The sequence below is a fragment of the Hermetia illucens genome, chromosome 1 (genome assembly GCF_905115235.1).
Source record: "Hermetia illucens chromosome 1, iHerIll2.2.curated.20191125, whole genome shotgun sequence".
Classification (NCBI taxonomy): domain Eukaryota; kingdom Metazoa; phylum Arthropoda; class Insecta; order Diptera; family Stratiomyidae; genus Hermetia; species Hermetia illucens.
In genome coordinates this window covers 148,292,359-148,312,997 of record NC_051849.1, presented here as the reverse complement: position 1 = coordinate 148,312,997, position 20,639 = coordinate 148,292,359, and the positions used below count along the sequence as shown (strand labels likewise).

Below are 20,639 nucleotides of genomic sequence, written 5' to 3'. Positions count from 1 at the left end.
GCTTTGAGTGAAGTAGTTCGCAGAATGCATAAAAGCCACGAGAAGAATGCACAATTCCTACACAATATCACACTCATGCACGTATGTGGGAATGTGAATAAATGATGTGAGTACAGAGGAGCAGTGCCTTTCGCACCCTAAACCACCATAAATGCGGCGACTTCATCCAGGCTGTATACCAGCGACTAATAAGATAATTTAAGGGTCTTAACGACATTATGACAAATGTTAAAACTATTACGTCGTCTGTAATTCTGTTATGTGGACTCTGAGAAAGCAAAGTTAAAGCACGTCGTTTAGATGTACCTCATGTGAAGTTTCGTTGCGCATGCCATTTTCCAAGAGTCGGATTGAAAGGATGGAAGAAGCAGACCAAATTCCGTTAGAGTGCCCTAAGGAGATTACCAATGGATTAGTATCACTTATGGAAATGTTTCCTTAATGTTTTGCTGATACGAGTTACCAATGGGTCAAAATTGCCTTTGCTGTTCTGAGAGCCCGTCGAGCGTAGACCATTTGGGTTGATAGTATTGACCTGATTACGAAACCCTCAACCAGGTTGCAACGTAATACTGGTTCCATGTATAATTCCAAGAAATTGTGTAAAAGCCTAGTGAAATTTGAAAGGGAAATTCGGAATTAACTTGGAAGGACTTACTGAAGTGAATAGCTCCACTGAAGATTACCTTCGCCACTAACAACGACAGTTGTAGACTAACGTCCCTTGCTTGATTAAAAACTGGTAACTTCTAATTTACTTTGCGAATATAATGTTAAGAGCAAGTTAACCTATTTAATGGATACTCTCGAAACCTTTGAACCATTTCTGCAGGGACGCAGACTATATACATAGATTTCCACATATGCAAAGTTGGCGTATCTCTCGGATCGTTTCAAATGGTATAATTCAATTTCGAAACAGTTGGTGTAACCGTCATTAAAGGATTCAGGACCATCCCTTTGTCTAATTGAATTTTCATAATATCCACAACGACCCCTTGGCCTTAAATCATATCTACGATCTACATCCATATGCAAGATACATCAGACGAGCGAAAAGGACAGTTGATCGTCCTAATAGACAAGATAATTCCGAGCCACCCTTAATCTACTGCTAATGCCATCCCCCAAACGGGACGCTCTTCGGATGGAAAATATTATGGCGAGTACAACTGATGGTAATGGTAATTGGTCTCTTTTAATGCTACCACAATATTGCATGAGTGTTCTTCGAAATTTGATTTCGCTTTTATTCCGTTAATTTGTCGACAGAACTTCCCCCCCAATAACTGAGAAATCAACATCCACATAACGCTGCAGACATGGATTAATGCACGTACATATTTTTCAGGACTCATGCGGTACGGCGCCGTAGCGAAAACCGAAAGAGACAAATCCGGATTCCATCTACGTCATATTACTTTTGATTTGAATTAGATTTGACATTATCGATGTTTGAACCTTTTTCGCTGCTCGTTTTTTGTTGCGTGACTTCTGTCCCATGGAAAAAGGAGTTATATTCGAGGATATTTTTATATATTTGAGTGTTGTTTTTTCATTGAGAGTATCCTCACTTATTCATTCGTTCGCCATGCTTTTTCCGTTGTGCGTAAAATTAAATTTAAAATGTAAATTTAGGATGTTTTTGATTTGAAAATAATCCTGAGAGGATTTAGATGTCATTACGTGTTTTGAAGGCGCTATGTGGGTCGACATATTGAAAGTGAATATTGAAAGCTTAAGGGATGAAATCAGTTTAAGTTGGTGATATGATACTTGCTGTGATTCATGTTTCTCAATTTTTATGAATCGTCCTAGCACTTTAAGTGCACTCTATGCACTTTTTTCATGATTTTGATAATTTCGGGACTGATAGATATTAAAATCGTAGCATCCAATCAATATAAATAAAATAATATAGACAGATACAGTAGAGTCCAATCTCCTCCTCAGATAAGCGCATGGCGGATGGAGTGTCTATTACCCAATGGAAAAGACAGAAGTTGGATTTGCAACCCAAGTCCCAACACCAGCCAGAAAATGCTCCTCAGAGACCGTTTTTAAGGTTTTCTGTAAAACAAAACCTTATTATAATCGGTTTAATTTCTGTCTGTCTGTCTGTCTGTCACACGCATTTTTCTCGGAGGTGGTTATAGCCATTGACACCAAATTTGGTGGAAAGGGTGGGAACTATGAAAGCTCAGGCATACAGTGAGTTACATCATTCTATGTCGATTTCAAGGAGGTCCCCATATGTGCAAAAGGGGGGTGTAAATTTCTTTTTCACCAAATATAGTCATGTGGGGTATCGAATCACATAAAATATGATCCTACTAAGTTTGGTGGAAAACGCGCTATCACTAACAAAGTTAAAATAGGTCCAATTTGTCGGGAAGAAAAGTGGATATTCTGACATAATATATTACACACTAGGTACTAATGGGACAAATGTCCACCCAAATGATTTTATTAACGAAAAACACAAAACCTTTCATACCTGAAGCGTTAGCTTCCGGTTTCCCGACTTATTTAATATTGTGAAGAAGAGATGAAGGACATGGCAATATATGAAAAATTGGTATGTTCTATCAATTGGGCTGGTCTACGATTTCATAGCCATAGTCCGGCATGTCTTCAATAAGTGTTGGTGATGCTAGAGGTGAAAGCTGATTTTAGTTCATTAAAGTTTTTAAATAATAATAAATAAATGATCATTTAAGAGGGAGGCTTGTTGGTTTTGTTCTTCGTTCGAGGTTTTTTTTGTCTTCGGTTATGTATGTTGTTTTTTAGCTTACTTTTTAGTGGAAAGAAAGACTAAATTTTGTTTTTTAAACGGTGAATAAAGAATTTTTATTGCTCATATACCGGTTTTATCAGACAAAAACTCATTGAGAAAGAGGACAACTGGTCCTCGCAATGCCGGTATATGAGCAATAGAAAGTTTTCATTCGGTTTCTAAGGTTTTTTGTTAACACAAAACCTTATTAAAATCGGTTTACTGTCTGTCCGTCACACGCATTTTTCTCGGAGACGGTTATATCGATTGACACCAAATTTGGTAGAAAGGAACTGTGTACGTTCACACATACAGTGAGCTACATCCTTTTACGTTGAATTTAAGGGGGATCCCCATACATGCAAAAGGGGGGTGTAAAATTTTTTTTCATCAAATATAGTCATGTGGGGTATCAAATTAAAGGTCTCAGTTAGTACTTTTCGAAGTCGGTCTTAATTTTGACATTTGTTGGAAAGGTGAGAAGTGCGGGGGGTTGAAAGTAATAATTTCTTTAATGGGGCCATTCTCAGAAAGTACCAAACCGAAAAATCTGAAAAAAATCAGGAGGCTGCCACTATATATCCGAAATACCTTCCATACCGATATCTGTTCAAATAAAGTTAATAATAGTATATTAATATAATTTTTAGTAACTGGCTGGAAACCCCCCCCCCCCCCTTAAATTCATCCTAGCACCACGAAGCAGTGATGTAGGCTATAATATAGAGCATGATCTTATCAAGTTTGGTGGAAATCGCACTATTACTAACAGTTATTATACGTCAAAGTTGTTGCTTCTTTGAAAATTGAAGACTATGAATGTCAATATCACCCGAAAGTGGATATTCTCACATAATATATGCATATATTACGTGCTACGTACTAACACAAAACCATTCGCAGCTGAAGCGTCCGGCTTCCGGTTTCCCGACTTGTTCTATGCTCTAGCCATGTGGTCAAGTTAAACCTTGAAGTGTGTTATAGCACTTCAGTTAAGACCATACCGGAACAATACAGTACCCTGTAGGGGGCATTGTAGTCAGCATTGCGCTCGCACGTTATGATTACTCTGATTAGATTCAGGTTCTCCTTCACAGCTGACTCGACTAGTATCCGACGTGAAGACACAACATAGATTCCACTGCCATCTGTGTTTGAACCGCAACCTTTCGTACGAAAGCCAGTGTTCTTGTAAATGTAATGGGATTATTCCATTTTGCACCAAAAGCAAAAGTTATGTAGGAAGCGCTTTCGTATAATCTCCTCACAGCGTATAATATCGTAAGGAAGCGCAAAAAAGGGTAATTAAACTTCACAGGCCAAAGAGAGATACTTTAAATCTTGGCAAGTGTTTTCGACAATTTCGACAATTGGAGTGCGTTATGTGTCGACGAATTTATGTGGTTACCTATTTCGGGATGAGAGTGAGTGTTTGCTGTGCTCTTTATCAGTAGACAATGCAACATATCAACCTACGTTATCATCCAGCTCAAATGTTCCCAGCAGAAACGCAAACAAGCAATGTATTGAACAATGTATAATTGTTATTACAAAGGCATCATCTATTGTGATAATCCATTACAACTGAAAGCCACACAGCAGCAATTTTGGAATTTTTTTTGTATCAAGTTTTTTTTTTTTATTTCGAGGAAAGATCCCGCGACAATGGATAACCATTATGCTTGAGGCTGGCGGGCGTTGGATCAAGTAACATCTTTGGACCATCAAACATAGGAACTCCCCACCCAGCGCCCAACAAATTCACGTAACGCACTCAAGTTGCTCTACCGATGGTCGCTGGAATTGTTTGGCATGGTTCCATACTCTATGTAAAGAGAGGATTTGGCAAATTAGATATCACGCTGTTTGCAAACAAATCCCTGCGAACCTCTCGCGCATATGGCTTTGTAGACAAAGAAACCGGCATGTCATTCTGTCGCCTATCCCCCGTTGACCAATCCTCAGGTAAAGACTTATATCAGCATTTCAATTCATTGATAAACTTGGCAAAGTAGGTCCAGTGAACCGGAAACCCGATGAGAAATCCATGGTTGGGGATACTAGCAATTCCGAGGAATATTTCAATCATGTGAAGTCAAGAAGCCCGAAGTGAACATGTATGTAAGGCGCTAAACTAAACGCTACCTCACTTTCACTTTATGATTAACTTTCAGGCAACAAGAATATTCTAACATTATCGGACCCCAAAAAGTATAGTATTATTTCGTGGATGATACTACTGTTTCCACTTTATCAATGTATTCTTGGAGAAATAAAGTACATGAAGCGTACAAGTTCATTTTCTAGCTTCGATGTGCGGTTCATATCCTTGGGGCCCTGGGAGCGTTCTTTGTGATACTTCGTTCGCTTCGTTAAGTTCAAACGAACCTACCTACTTCAAACTTACCAGGCTTTCGGTGGTAGTGGCCGGTGGTAAGCTAATGGAAAAACCTGTAGAGGATAACTCACAACTTCGAGCGCGCTTACAGAATGGTGTACTTCTGCCTGCGATTAATTTCGATAAAACGGACATATTCCCGGGATCGACCCATGCTTGAATGAAAGGTTTTGATGATTCACCTTACATACCGGATAATGGCTTCGGTGTATTGCACCGGCGTCATAACAGTGCAAACAGAAATCAGTTAATGCAATGCTAATACTGAACCACCGTACTGGTCTCTCTTCAACCGCTCCTTCATTATAAGCTCTTTATAAGCCCAAGTGACCACCACGTCATACTAGATGGCATACATAAATTCTTCCGTCGAAAAAAGAACTCCTCAACATACAGCCATCTGCTCTACGAATAGAGATCGACGAAGTATTAAAAGAGAAAATTCCAGTTATCGTTCCACTCTTAGTCTGATTCCATTACACTCCGAGGAGTGCAGTCAGTTCGCATGCAAGCGACTCTCCTGTTCGTTGTCCTAAAAATAAGGGCGTAGGGAGTCAGCATACCACAAAGTCAACTTCCTCCTACCTATCGGAGGTCATGAGACAGATTTATCTGCTCCATGAAAGAATTTGGGTGATGCATTCGGGATTTACGCATAGTGGTCCATATTCGCCACTGAACGTTTTCCAGGTCGGTTTTCGTCCACTGCAATATTCCGTGCGTATATGCCCGTGAAGGGATAGCGAACACATTGAATGTGCTTCCCCGAAAGATATGATTTTAGCCCCAGTTTTATCCTCCGCAAGAATTAGAACAGTTGTTTAAATCACCGACTCGAGCATGAGTTCCGTCTTGAATTCCGAAGTAAGTACTTCGTAAGTTTTTCTCAGCCCTAGCTTGGATGTGGACGTCACCATGTCCAGTATATGGCTCTTGGACACTTGTCTAGACGAAATACCAAACGTATATCACGACTGAACATAACAACTATTCGTAACAGACTCCTAAGAATGTCATCAGTACCGACATTCAACTTGACGGTAAATAAGGACATCAAGTGAGTCAGCTCACTTTTAGCACATAGGTCAAATCATGCCCCTTAGCATCATTCTGTGCCATACAAACCTCTCCGTATGCGGATGGATTTTAAGGTGTTGGTACCTTGTGATAAAATCACACATGGTATGCCACCCTTCCAGGACGGCCACCAAAAATTTTACTAGTTTGGGATCAATCAGCCAGGTGTACAGGTCGTTTTCATAAACATTTGCATAATGTGTATAGCAGCTAAAGAGATTTTTTTGTCCTCTACACCCCTCTCTTATAACTGGTGGGTCGATAATGAGTTGCTTCTTGCAACATCTTGATCCCACTCGGCAGCCCTTCTTCTTCATGAACAGAATGTTGTTGGTTTCAAGATGCGCATTGACGCTTCCACTAATAATCGACGCTATGAATTTGTAGAGGCTTGGTTAGTAAGTAATCGGTTTCGCATCTACAAGGTCCTGCGCTGTGCCCTCTTTAGGGTGAAGGTAATCCCCGCAGTGACCCTCGGGGGAGAAGTATGGGTAGGCGATCACTGAAACTGTTACCTACAGTGCGGCGTGGTGTTGTTCGTCTCACTGACTCTACCTCCATCGACTCTTGGTCCACTTTCCGTGATGACCTCAAATCGAAAATGCTTCCTGATAAGGGGCGAGATTGTGTCGTTGCGAGTAACGAAGCGGTACGGGACTACAACCCGCAGGATAGTCCCGTGCGGATATTGGAGGTGACGCTCTTAGCTACAACAAATAATAGTAAGAGGAACCAGCCCCTAGAGATCTGAGGCAGAAATATCAATTAAGGATGTGATCCGCCGTGGATCTTCCCTCTCGATCTCGATACCCAGTTATCGAGTTTTACGGCCCCCGCGCGCGATCGAACTAACGTGATGCATGTTTTTTTATGTTTTCCGCCAGGTTTACGTGATATTCCCTTTTTTTGTTTCTCAAATTCCAGTGCGGTTCCATGCAACAGTTAACTGGCATGTGTAGCTTTGGTGAGTCCCATGTGAGGGAATGAAGTGTCCCAAACGGCCCAGAACCTGGGTAACACAGAGACGTACAAACGCATAACGGCGGGGCACTTAAGTGAAACTTCAATATTTCCAGATTTTTAGGATAGCTCTGCCCTGCAAGTCAAATCTAGACAACTAGGATGGTCCTCTGACGTTCAATTTTTCACTCTTGGTTAGTTTAAGAGTGTCTAACCCTATAAAAAACAACCAGTAAAAAATTCACAAGGTGATATTAACTCTCTTTTGAATTTCAACTAGATGGTTTCACTCAGATACCCTTTTCAAGCGGCATTTGTTTGCTTTCATTTCCTAAACCAGAAAGAAGAAGAATTTGGATTGGATTTTTTTGGAAGATTCGCTAAATCGGATGGAAAATGGAATATAAAGAAAAGATCATTTTCGGTTCACGTCGAACTGTTAGCTCCTAACCCTGTAATGCTCTCAAAATAGTCACCATTTGCAAAACTCCTAGGCCGGTAAAACCATCAGACTAAAACTATCCTTATTGATTGTTCGCCTTAAATTACAGTACCGAATTTAGGTTCCCTATTAACATACTCGAAATTCTTCTGTGAAACATTACAAACACTTTCAATTCTTTAGGTGCAAAAATTAGCTCTTATAATCAACAGCGCGCCGACATTTCCCTTTCTAAACGACTGAATCAATATTAATCAATATCAAATTGACACAATCGGCGTTTCTCTGATCGCCTGATTGATTTCTCAGAAGTTTTCGACAAATTGAGATGATTGCAGGCTTCTCGCTTAGTCCTTTGGAATGTGAAAATTACAGGTATTGTGCGGATGCAAGTACCTCATTACAAATGCACATGAAATTTTCTCGTTGTCAATTCGAACAATGCAATTGATGGTGATGCAATTGGATGGTATGCAATATGCCATTTACAATTACAACGAACTTCAAGAATTCGATTTCCCAAATGGGCTGGAGCCAATTTGAAGATTGTTTTAAAACAAAAGCCGATTATGAAAAGTTCGTTACTGCTGCGTGAATTCAATGTATAATACATTCATATACTGGAAATTAAGTGGATGAAAACGTGGATCAGGAATTGAGTAAATGCATAGTGGAAGCCGTTGATATAATTATCTACATGTCTGCATGTATGTGTCATGCTAGACAATAAAATTTAATATATTTATGACATCATAACAAGCAATTCATTTTATTACTTTACTAAGCAAGTTCACACAATAAAGACAACTTAGGACCTAACTTTGTTAATATCAGTGAGGTCCTTGACGTATCAGACCCTTCATTCTGACAAACCAAGCTAACAGCATCCAGAGGCAAAACCCTATTTGATGCGCGACGAACACAAAGGTGCAATCTCCATTGCAACGGCAAGCTTACATACTGACTGGCTGACGTATGCCATTGACTTCTACATAATCAAGGGAATTTCAGAAGGTTACAAATATCTAGTTAATAATGAAAATATTGAAATATTATTGCTATTAGTATCCTCACATACTAACTAATGGAAAGGCAAAAAAATGATGAATAACTTTTGCATAAATGACCTAATAAAAACTACTTAGTGTAGTGATAGGGGAAATACAGGAGCCAGCTAAGAAAAGCACTCGCAATCATTATATATGGTTGCCATTTACACGTTTGCGGGAAATAGCGGGCCAACGACACCTACGCGTTATTGCTCGTAGTTACCTGAAATGCGCTTCAGTTCCCCCCACGACTTCTCGAGACGCTCGCACTGCTTCTTTACTGTTCTGCGCCAAGTACCCTTGGGGCATGGCATAGCCAGCGCCCTCCGATCACTTTCCGTACACGTGCCAGGCCAGTGTGTTTCTTTTGTAATAGGATCGGCCAGCGGCCACGGTGATACATCGCAGCCAATGTTGACGAAAACTTGGAGCCTTTCAGTGAAAGTAGACGTCCATGTAATACTATCATATTACACAGAAAGAACACTAGCACAGAACAGTGTCAACTTGATCTTGAGATAATTGCATTTCCAGATTTTAGACAGGGCAGCGAAAGCGGATCGCTGTTAATGCGTCAGGCAACATCCAGTTCGATGCCCCCATCGACCAAAACAACGGCTCCTAAATAAATAAATAGATCAATTCCTCTGATGCTCTGCCTATTAATAAAGATAGAGAGAATGTGATGACCCGTGGGTATGACAACCTTAATTTTGTTAGTGTTTATCTTCAATGTTACTCCAATTGCCTCTCTTTTCAAATCCAGCGCCGGTGAGAGAGCAATCAGATGTCATCAGCGAAATCGAGGTGTTTGAAGAAAGATGTCATAGTCAATTGAATTAATCCACGTACTCCAGACAAAGAAACATGAATAGCGTCACCGATGACAAGCAATCATAATGTTGGTGACAAAATACAACCCTGGCAGACTTCACTTTGAACCTCAAAGTCCTTCAAGATTTTACTTCGGTGCAGCAGGTAACATTTTGCGCTATCATATATCGCTCTGGCAATGGCTACTTGTTTTTCCGGATTGCCCCTCCTGCATAGAGCAATTTCTCAGCAATCGATGAAGAGCAAGCGAAGCTAAGATCTAAACTCCTGTTCCAAAATGATCCGTGGGGTGTTTATGTGTTCAATGCAGGGGAATCTGCAGCAGAAACTAGCCTGCTCTCTGTCATTCAGGGATTCGAAATGTTCTTTGATGTGTTCCGGGATTTGTTTATTTACTCTCTGTCTTTAAGAGCCATTGTCATATCTAAAACAGGTACTCTTCTTTGGTAACTTAACGATCACAACCTTGTTCCACTGTCTGAGAAGGGTTTCGAATTCTCAAGACTTCCGTACCAGTGGTGGTGCAGGTACAGTGATAAATAACTCTGCGGGGAGATTGTCAATCCCAGCAGCTTTACTTCGTTTGAGTGCATATCGATGCCATTAAGCAGAGATAATTTCTCTTCTTTTTGGAGGAACAGTTCGCATCCGCATGTTACGGTGACTAGCCATTTAACCTAGAAGAGGAGGAACTTCACCGGATATGATACGGTTAAGAACCGTGGTGAAGTGTTCTTTCCACCTTTTCAGCTGCTCGTCATCGTGGATGAGAGTTCGACCGTTGACGTCCTTCAAAGGATATTTAAATATTTGTGACCACATACAAGCGGTTCGTGAAGGGGTATACACTTCTGAAATGATTGCGTTCTGTGGCATCTTCTATTTCCCTGGCCAGCACAATATCAAATTTCGTTTTGTTACGGCGCACAATACGCTGAACTTCCCAGCAGTTCGCTTCCACGATTCTTCGCTCACCCAGATCTAATCACGCCCCTTCGGGACGTGGTCGACCACCTACGCAGCACCCGAGAAAAGAGCATTTTGGATGGCGGCTCAATCCTAAACTATATTCTCAGTCGGGTGGCGAACAAAAGTAAGCAAACTAATCGCAGACAAAAGGGGAGACAGAAATTAATGCTTTATTGCTTCTAGCTACGACCAGGGAGCGTAATAATCTACACAACATTCAGACTAAAATACTTCTCCCGAGAGTCGAAAATGACTATGACAAGGAAGGAGCCAAATCATGCCGCTTCTCCCAACTACAACTACTTCTGAAGATACTTAAAAAATCATTGAAAATATTAGCTCGCGAATTTGATTTTCATGAAAATTCTATTATATTTCAACATATGCACAGGATTACGAACCTGATTGGAAACGCAATAAAAAATAAACAATCAGGCTAACCCGTTTCATCAATATCGGCCATACATTCGACAAGCCATAATCTCAAGGTATATGATAAAAATAGCATAACAACCTTCCGGAACAATTTTTCGAGAGACTGAGATCTTAAATATCCGATCGGCTATTTAAATTGAAAAACGAAAGAACGTTGTACGAAATGGTCCCAAGAAATATCAGGTTTTTACGGAAAGCGGCCCAAACACCATAGCCTTTCCAAATGGGACTTTCAACCAAAATGACCACATATTGATTGAACGTGGCCTTGATGGATATCAGAACATATAGGAGGGCCAATTTAGACTCGAATCACCATTTCGTTGGCAAGGTGCTCTTAGTTCGAATAAAAACACCACCTCGAATCGCTTCTAGTAATCAGGTACTGGTGAATACTGAAACCATCCCTAGCAAAACCCTCCGTAACACCTATAAGAGGAAAATCGAACCCGCAATAACCGCAGCCAACAAAGGTCCTGGAAATTAAACATCGACAAATGATCTTCGCAATCGCCTCAAGAACTTTATAATTGATACGGCCACAAACATACTTGGCCCCAGTTGCAAAAAAAAGTTGAAACAACAGGATCGACGATGAATGTAAGGTGCCGTGTACCGGGCAATGTTGCACTCTCAAAGATCGCAGGCACCCGCGGAGACCTATCAAGAACTCAGTCAAGCATTGAAGCCACTTTACAGGCAGAAAAATGGAACCTTGGAGAACCAAAGGGTCTCTCACCAGGCGCTGAAGCACAAGCAACAAGCCAAGAGGATGAAATCATATAAACCTCAATGCTCATCATGTTGATTTGATTGATTTCCGACCATATTGGCATGCTGGAGGATGGATTCAGTATTTGATGACCTGGACAACAGCCAAAATATCGGCAAGTTGGAAGCCCCACCAACTGAAACCGACCTCGCCAGATGCCAGTGAAATTGCAGTCAAACTCGTGAAATATGGAGGCGACGAATAACACCAAATGGTTCTTCAACTGATTTTCAAGGGGTGAGACACCGAATCAATGCCTCATAACTGACAACGAGGCATTATCTGCCCTGTACATAAAAGGACAAACATCACGCAGTGCAGCAATAATACACGTTGCTGATGCCCTCTGATGCATCCTTTCTAATCTAGCATTGAAAAAAGTGATCCGAGATATTCAGGTAAATGCTAGTGGTACTACCCTCTTCAAGTCTGAAACCGTCTGAAACCGTTGATAATTTTTCCTATCTAGAGTTGAAAATCACAACCAATAACAGCTACGACGATGAAATCCGCGCACAGTTTTTGCCAGCCAACAGAGCCTATTTCAGCTTACAAATACTGTTCGACGCGAAACGTCTCACCATAGGGTCCAAGCTCTTACTGTACGAGACAATGATCTTGCCAGTCCTCATGAATTCCTCGGAGACTTTGGTTCTTAGCAAGAAAAATTGCGAATTCTTGGCCTTGTTCGAGATAAGAATCCTCCGAATAATTTTTTTACCCCTACAACAGGGTGGACGATTCTGTAGACTACGACGGAATTTATGAGCAGTCTGGTTATGAATAAAATCCGGTTCAATACGGTCACATAATCCGTGTGGATGAGTATGATTCAGATGGGAAAGTTTATAAGGACAATATAGTAGAAAAAGAAGACGTGACAAACCCATCCCATCAGATGGAGTGATGGGGTAGGCGAGAACGACAGACAGTATTTAGGGACATTGTTGGTAGATTTCGACGGGGATGCCTGGAGTTGCTTAAAAAAGGAAGCTTAGACCAAAGAGAAGTTGTTACGCCATTGACGATCATGAAAAATATTTTCCGAACGGGTGAAATGGAGAAGATTGCATAATATGCCTTACTCTCACCAGCAATGTACCGGCAATGAACTGGATTGGTCTAATAATGGATACTATACACATGGCACATCGAAAAACTACACTCGAAGAAATAAACGCACAAAGGAGGAGTATCCGAAAAGTTTGACGGTAAAGTGTATGGAAATTCTCTGATAAAACGCAAAACTGTTCGACGTTCGACGTTATATGGAATTCTAAAAAATAAGGATGACGACTATTCGCTGGAGAAGAGAGATAGATGAATATCGTAAAACCTATATTAAATCATGGACATCAGCCGAGGTAGCAAGCTCCAAATTGGAGGAGTTTTTTGAACAAAAGAAGGATATGAAAGAAAAACTGCTGAGGACTATTAAAAAAAAATTAATAAATTGAACACTGCAAAAACTGTACAACGATGACGACTCTGATCCATAAGAGGACACATGGTTATATCGCAAATCAAAGGCAAACGTTCCCCACCGCCACGTACCCTGCGCTCGATAAAACGATATAACTAACGATATTCCCGCAAAACGCAAACACTTGCCATTGTTCGAGTGAACCTTAACGAAGTAAACAAAGTCACCAAAGAGGAGGTGTCAGAAGTTAAAAAGAAGATTACCGATAACAAGAAATCACAAATAAATCCCCAAAAATAACGGCAGAATTAACGCTTGCCCAAGTAGAAGCCGAAGAAACCCCAAACCTTTGCCCTACAGGACGAGAGTAGAGAAGAGCAATTGGCTCACTTTTCCCCACTTGGAGTGCGCAGCTTCTAAAACATCCACTAACAGCTTAATGGTCCCAAGTATGTTACAGTCGAAAATGGGCATCAATTCAAAGCCGTATTTCCCTTACATCAAGGGGTGTAATTTCACCCTGCTGTATGTAAAACTTTTTTACCTAAACACAACGAAAATAAGACCCTTAGATCAACGTTATGAAGTGTGTTTATAACTTAAAGGCTTCACCCTGCTCTTAGCTACGCTGAAGTTTACCCTGAAATGCATAAGTTGACCATATATAGATAGCATTTCTGAATCTGTATTAGTTAGTCAGTATTATTGTATAAGACTAAAAAATCAATGGCTACTATAAAACTGTCTTAAATAAATAGTAATCGATATTCTACCTGCCAACAAAAATTCCTTTCGTGATTACCAGCCGATTGAGACCTTTGAGCTATTACTGTCAATAACAATAAAGCGCGTCATCCACGTTCAGTTTAGCCTGCCAGTTACGCCGGAAGAGCCAGCAATGGACTCGACCGTCAGTTAACGTGAAAGCACAATTCAAGTACCGGCAAGTCGCAACATCATTAGCATTGAGATGCAAATTTGAGATAATTTTGAGCGTGAGGATTTCGCAAAAATATTCATTAAAGATAAAGATGCCCATAAAATTCTCCTTCACAGCCTAAGCAAACATGAAGTTCTCGCTCACATCCTAAATAAACATGTCTGGCCGGTTGGCCGAATCATTTTTCATTCGATCACCGACCGCCTAAACAGTGAAAACTGAGAGACCAATTGTGTCCCATCCACGTTACGGCCACCAGTCAAATGCGAACTCTTCAGGTGTAAATGACAGACCGAACTGAACATGGAAGGTGGGCTTAAGCAAGGAAAGCAGTAAAGCAGGATTTTCCGCAATGTAAGGGTCGAATTATTCTCCATAACGTTACTACAGATTAAGAAACTGCTTCAGATGGCTCCCCCTCTGGTAAAGTGCTAATGTCATGTCGCCACCCATTCGATATTAGTTCTTTCATAGTTAGAAATTTCTTTCCTACAATGAAAATAATTCGCTTCTCTAGAAATATCCATTTTTCCGGATTTTCCAGACTTAGAAATCGAATGCAATTACATAAATATGTAGCGTAAAAATGTATGAATAAATGAATGCCAGTCTTTTTATCTTGGAACGAAAAGCTCCTAGATTTCATGTTGATTAAATCAAAAGAGGACAACGATGCACAGTAAATAAGTTTATCTATTCAGAAAGATTCTAAATGCGATAGTAAAGATATCAGATACTATTTTGAGTGGCGTAAACATTTTCAAAACATTTTACCTCTTCAAGTGAATTCAATACCTTCTTAAGTATTTACGGGTATCCTCCAAAAGAGATGCAGGTGGTAACTTTCACAAACTGCCGTATCGATGCACATCAGATAATGATATTGGTTTGGTCAGAACTTGGTAAATTTAGTTATTTTATCAAAGTTTTCAACCTGATGGCATCCGCATTCTTCATACTTCAATGCCATCGGACTTCTACGTTTGATAGAATTATTGAGTTTATGTGATCTGGTTCAAACTAATTTAAATCGATAAGGGCTGAAAAGTTTACTTTATGCTCATAAGAAACTGAGACTTGGGAGTAAGTTTTGTAAACCTTCAATCTCACTTAATTCGATAAGGGCAGATTCATTTACTTCATCTTTATAGGGAACACTGAGATTTGTTTGTAAAATTTTGTTTTTTAAGAGTTTCAGGGAAAAAAATTATTTGATCGCGTCAATATCTACCTGCTTGCCGCATCCATAACATTCGAGAACTGTTTATCTTCTTGTTCGGAGTGTGTGAAAATAGTTTGTAGCGTTGTACGAAAGAACGTAGTAGTCCCAACTTTCTTTCTTAGAAAGATTCCCCGAATAGCGGAATGGAATGCCATGTCAAAATTGGCCCCATGCATGCAAGAAGGGGGTGTAAGATTCTTTTTCATCAAATATAGGCATGTGGAATATCAAATGAAAGTCCTCGATTAGTACCTTCCGAAGCCGTTTGTAGGAGTAGTAGTTTGGATATTTGTTTTAAAGGGCAGAGTTAATAATCTAATATTACAAAATTTTTGGGAATTTAAGTGGATTACTGGCAAAGTTATAACAGCTCGAAATTGTCTTTTTGTGAAAATTTACCGAAGTCCAAAACACTCAACACTCAACATCCCACTGAAATGAAAAATCGGATATGATAGCTGATATGCTGCTCTGAAATATCCCTACGCAAGAAATACAAACCTCTGATACTTGAAGCGCAATCCTTTTAGTTTTCAACTAAAATCAATTTTTCTCTACATTAGACCAGAATCTCCTGAAATTTTAGGTGTAGTACAACTGATTCGCCACAGAAATTCATGGCTGACAACAGAGGAAGAATGGAAATTTCTCAGCAAGTTCTGGCGGAAGCTGAAACACATTTCAGCAAACCGGCAGCAGTGCCATAAGCATTTGCATTCATACTAGGCCCAATATGAAATAAAGTCATTAATAGTAAATAAATTTGTGCTCTCTTTATCAGTCGGACAAACCAAAACCAAGTGTCCAAGGACATTGAGGAACCAGGATACGCTGTACCCATTTTGGTTCTCTGGCCGTGATGCAGTAGGCGAAGGCTCTAAAGCCCTAATTAGGGCGGTCAAACCCGTGTCTGCACGGTGACTCTTCTGAAGTGACGATAGATAACGAAACCTTACCAGGAGTATACTGATACCAAGAGAGCTGAGATAGCCCCTGAATTCACATGTTTTAGGGGAATTCTTGTGTCATGTGTGTTCAGCTCGGTTATAGCGGTTGGCCCCCTATTGGGAGTTTCATGGGGGTTCTGGTTATGTTCAAGCGACCAGGGACCTTCGGGCCTCCACGTGGTGGTGCGTTACAACATGGGTGCCGTACTCCTTAGTTCGGTGGAGATTTTTAGAGATCGCATCCACCAGTTTGGATGAACTAAACCATGTACTCAGTATAGACAGTATAGAGTTGTGCTTGTTACAGGGAGTCTCATTGTAGCCACAAAATCAATCCGTGTCTTAAGATGTTCGTAGGGTTAAGTCAACTCTGCAGATACTCATGTAAAACTATCGAGATGCAACTAGTAAATAAATTGGAGCAGTCTGGTTAGTGCCAGTACCGTGAATACAGCAAATGTAATGTTATAACCTGTTGTCGTTATCACGCACAAAATGTAAATAAGTTGAAGACATTTTAGGGTGGACCTAAAAAAATTGCATGTTTTTATATTTTCGAACCGTATGGAGGTGCCGGACCGTAAATATATCTTCACTTTTTAAATAAATTTGAATACAATTCAGAACTATACCGAAGGTAGTCAAACCACTAAAATTATAGAAAGCGTCTGTTAAAACTGCATAAATTAACGGCCATTAAGATTTAGAATGGTCACCACGTACTGTTTAAATTTCTAATAATCGGGGAACCATGATTGCATTGATATTTAATTCATGCCATAAGATTCTGTGACTTCCGCTAAAGGCACTTTATTTCCATACTCGAATGAGATCAGCTATCTTAAAAAGCACAGTAAGCGTCAAAAGCAAGAGCACAATCGTTGTCAATCTAAAAGCTGTCAACAAAAATACTAAAGGCCGCGACGTTCACTTCGGCCTGTTGAACTGAAGCACCAGCAGTTAAACTGAAAGCACCATTCACGTAACCTATTATAACTTTGTAAATAACAGTAGGATTTCCACCAAGAATAATGCTTCATATTAGAGCGTGTTTTATTGCAAAATCCTACGGATCTAGAATGAATTTCATAGAATATTTTTGAAATATTACAGTATTATTAACTTTATTTGAGTATATATTGTAACGGAGAGCATTTCGCACTTTTCCAGATTTTTCGGTTGGATAGTTTCTGAGAATGGGTCCTTCAAGTAATTGAAGCCAATGTCAAAACTAATATTCGCTTTGAAAAGTACTAATGGATACCTTTCATTTGATAATCCACATGCCCATATTCGGTGAAAAAAATTGCATCCATCTTTTAGGTACATATATGAGAACTTCCACTAAGTTCAACGTGCAGCAATGCAATTCACCATATGTGTTCACAGTTCCCACCTTCCCACCAAATTTCGTGTCAATCGGTGCAGTCGTTTCTGAGAAAAGTGAATACGACAGACAAAAAGACAGACAGACACGTACACGGACATACAGACAGACAGACGATGAATCGATTTTAATAAAGTTTTAGTTTCAAGATGCATATAACAACAAAAAGATTCACACTCACTGTTTAAACAGCCTGTATGCGACGACTGTCGATACGTCCTGAATATATTGAATAGTTTACTTGAAAAGGAAGAAAAGGCAGAAACAACAGTTTAACCAGGGACGCTGGTTATCACAAAAATAAGCTCACCACTCCTATTCTGATTCATTTCGTGGATAAGTTGCGCTTCAATAACCTTGACACCAATATTATTGCGTTATGGTCCCCTCATAGCACTAGAATAGCAACCTACTGACTCCACCAAATTTGTTGCTAAATGTCTTCATTCACGGCATGGGATACACATCATTTATACCTATTTCTCTTGACTATTTGATTTATCATAACGTAATTTCTCCAAATTCTGTTTCTTTATCACATACTTCGTTTTTAACAGGCGAACTTTCTTTCAATCAATAGTTATTCAAACCCCCCCCCCCCCCTCAATAGTTTTTCAAGGTTATACGCTAGGACAGTTATTTTTTTTTATTTTTCCGTAATCAAAGAGGAAACTCTTTCTTCATCTGTCCATGCTTCTTCTATGCAGACGACCTTCAATTTTTTACCTCTGTTTTATCTGCACTGAGCTGTGTTTTCTTGCCATTCAGTTTCGCCACTCATGTGCATGGGTGCTTGGTGAATAAGCTAACACTAAACATCAGCAAATGTCATTCGGTAAGTTACTCAATAAAATCCTCTTCAACTTCCCTCTCGTAGTCTTTTGGTAGATAGCCTTCATATTTCTGAGCTTCTTCCAAGATCTCAGTTTCTCCTTCAATAGCAGGCTTCGTGGACAACCAGGATTCCAAAAAGTTTGGTTTTATTCCGCGTTTCTCTTCAGACTTTACCTAATCCAACCGTCCTTAATAGTTTTCAACTTCTTCGCTACAGACACACTTCAATATTACTGTGTGATTTGGTCTCCTTTCTGCAATAGTGACTGACTGACTTTTCAAAAAACTTTCCCTTGCAGACTATCCTTCTCGTCTTCATACCCTTAACCTCCTTCACCTGCAACAGCCCCGAATCTATCTTGAAATCTATATTTTTTTTTGCCTCTTCCTACCTCCCTGCTCCCCATAATATGAAAGCGGAGACATTTTCGAAGTTTACTTGCCGAATATTAATAACTACTTTCACTTTTCCAGTCTAAAATTATGCCAGTCCCAAAACACCCTATAGCTTCCCCCCTTTGCCCTGTCTCTCTTCCTAGCCTTAAGTTTAGAATAAGTTATTTGCTTTCTCGTCTCTCTGAGGACAATACTTAATTGAATACCCTATTTGCTGAGTATTACTCCTTTTAATAAAGAAATTAGGAGTCCACGCAATAATGTGCAGCATAGGGATGTGAAAAACATATTGTGTTTACAGCTGAGTTTATTTTCAGTAAATCAAAACCTATTGGTTCTTCTTCAGATCATCGTTCCTATTCCTGCTCCATGATAAACCTTCTTCTTGCTCTCAAGTCGCCAATTATTCTACTATTTAAGCGCAGTGGTGTGTCTCTCCTTTCTATGGGGTTCTAAGATTTGTACTTGGCCACATCTTCCTTCTATCCCCTCTGAGCATGGCAGTTGATTCACCGCATTAAAAGCGAATTCAGGTAATATCACATTTACTGGTTCGAAGTTGCAGATATTTGCTTCAAACTTATTACGCACAACCCCAAATTTTGTGCTTCCTGAGACCTACCGAACTCCAAACTTTATAAATATTGTTTGTCCGGATGCCACTTATTTAGGTACATTTCTTATACCGCCAGGACTTTGGTGTTCTTTGAAGGAATTAAGGAATTCATAGGACACCCACAACCAAAACAAGAGTAGTAAATTTGAGGTCTGTTGTCCCTTTATCCCTCTAATTTGAGACTGATTTACTGCTGTATGACAAATAAATGGTTTTCAAGAATGCGTTGTTCAGCGCCTCGCTTTTACACTATTTTTAGCAAGGACTCACTCACGATTTCCCTTCCTTGGTGGCTGCCTAAGCAGGATTTGTTGGGATTGGATTGATGGAACTACTTGGTTTTGCCAATTTTTGCCCAAAATAAAGTGTCATATCCATATATGCCGTCCTAAATCATTGACTTTACTGAGGGCTTCACTCAAAGTCATTTCTTACAATTCCAATAAAGTCTGATTGATTCAGTATTTAGACAGTAGTAGCTCTTCCGAAATCTTTTGTGAATTTTTTATTAGAAAAAAAATAAAACCACCATTTTTTGGCTAATATAAAATAAGGATTTGCTAGTAATGCGGACACAATTAATATTTTCCAATAAATTCTTCGGAGGAAATCGAGAACTAAGAGTGCTAAATAAACTCAGATAGAGTTGAATATCGTTCACAATTTCATAGTTTCATAGCCATATTTTGAAAAAACAAAACACTGAGCAAGGGAACAACTGATTCCCGAAATACGGTATTTGATTTTTCTTTTGACTTAAAAGGCTGACTACCAAATTCACTTCGAAAACAACTAATTTGATCCTCGCATATTTGCAAAAGTTTACAATATTTAATATGAACGGTTTTCTGAAATCTTGAATCGATTAACCCTGATATTCTATTCATACTTTGTGAATCAAAACAATGTTTCACAATATTCGCATTTGAGTGTCATTCCCGTTGTTGGACCTAATGCGATTGTTCATCTTATCTTATCTTTAAAGTGTACCCTAAAACGTATATTCAAGGATGCTGAACTTGTACCCAACATGTGATACTGGACCATAACATCTGTAACAAAATTAAAAACTTTTTCTCCTATGCTCGATTTCTTCGCCTGAACTGAACAACATAATGAATTAATGTAATTTTCCCATTTTCTTCCCACTGTCGAATCCTCT

General features: G+C 39.6%; 1 protein-coding gene across 1 annotated transcript in view; it reads right to left on the bottom strand.

Moving 5' to 3' along the window:
- LOC119647187 (paired mesoderm homeobox protein 2A) overlaps positions 1–20,639 on the bottom strand; it is a 199,312-nt gene that overhangs the window by 112,107 nt on the left and 66,566 nt on the right. The gene's annotated exons all lie outside the window — the stretch shown is intronic.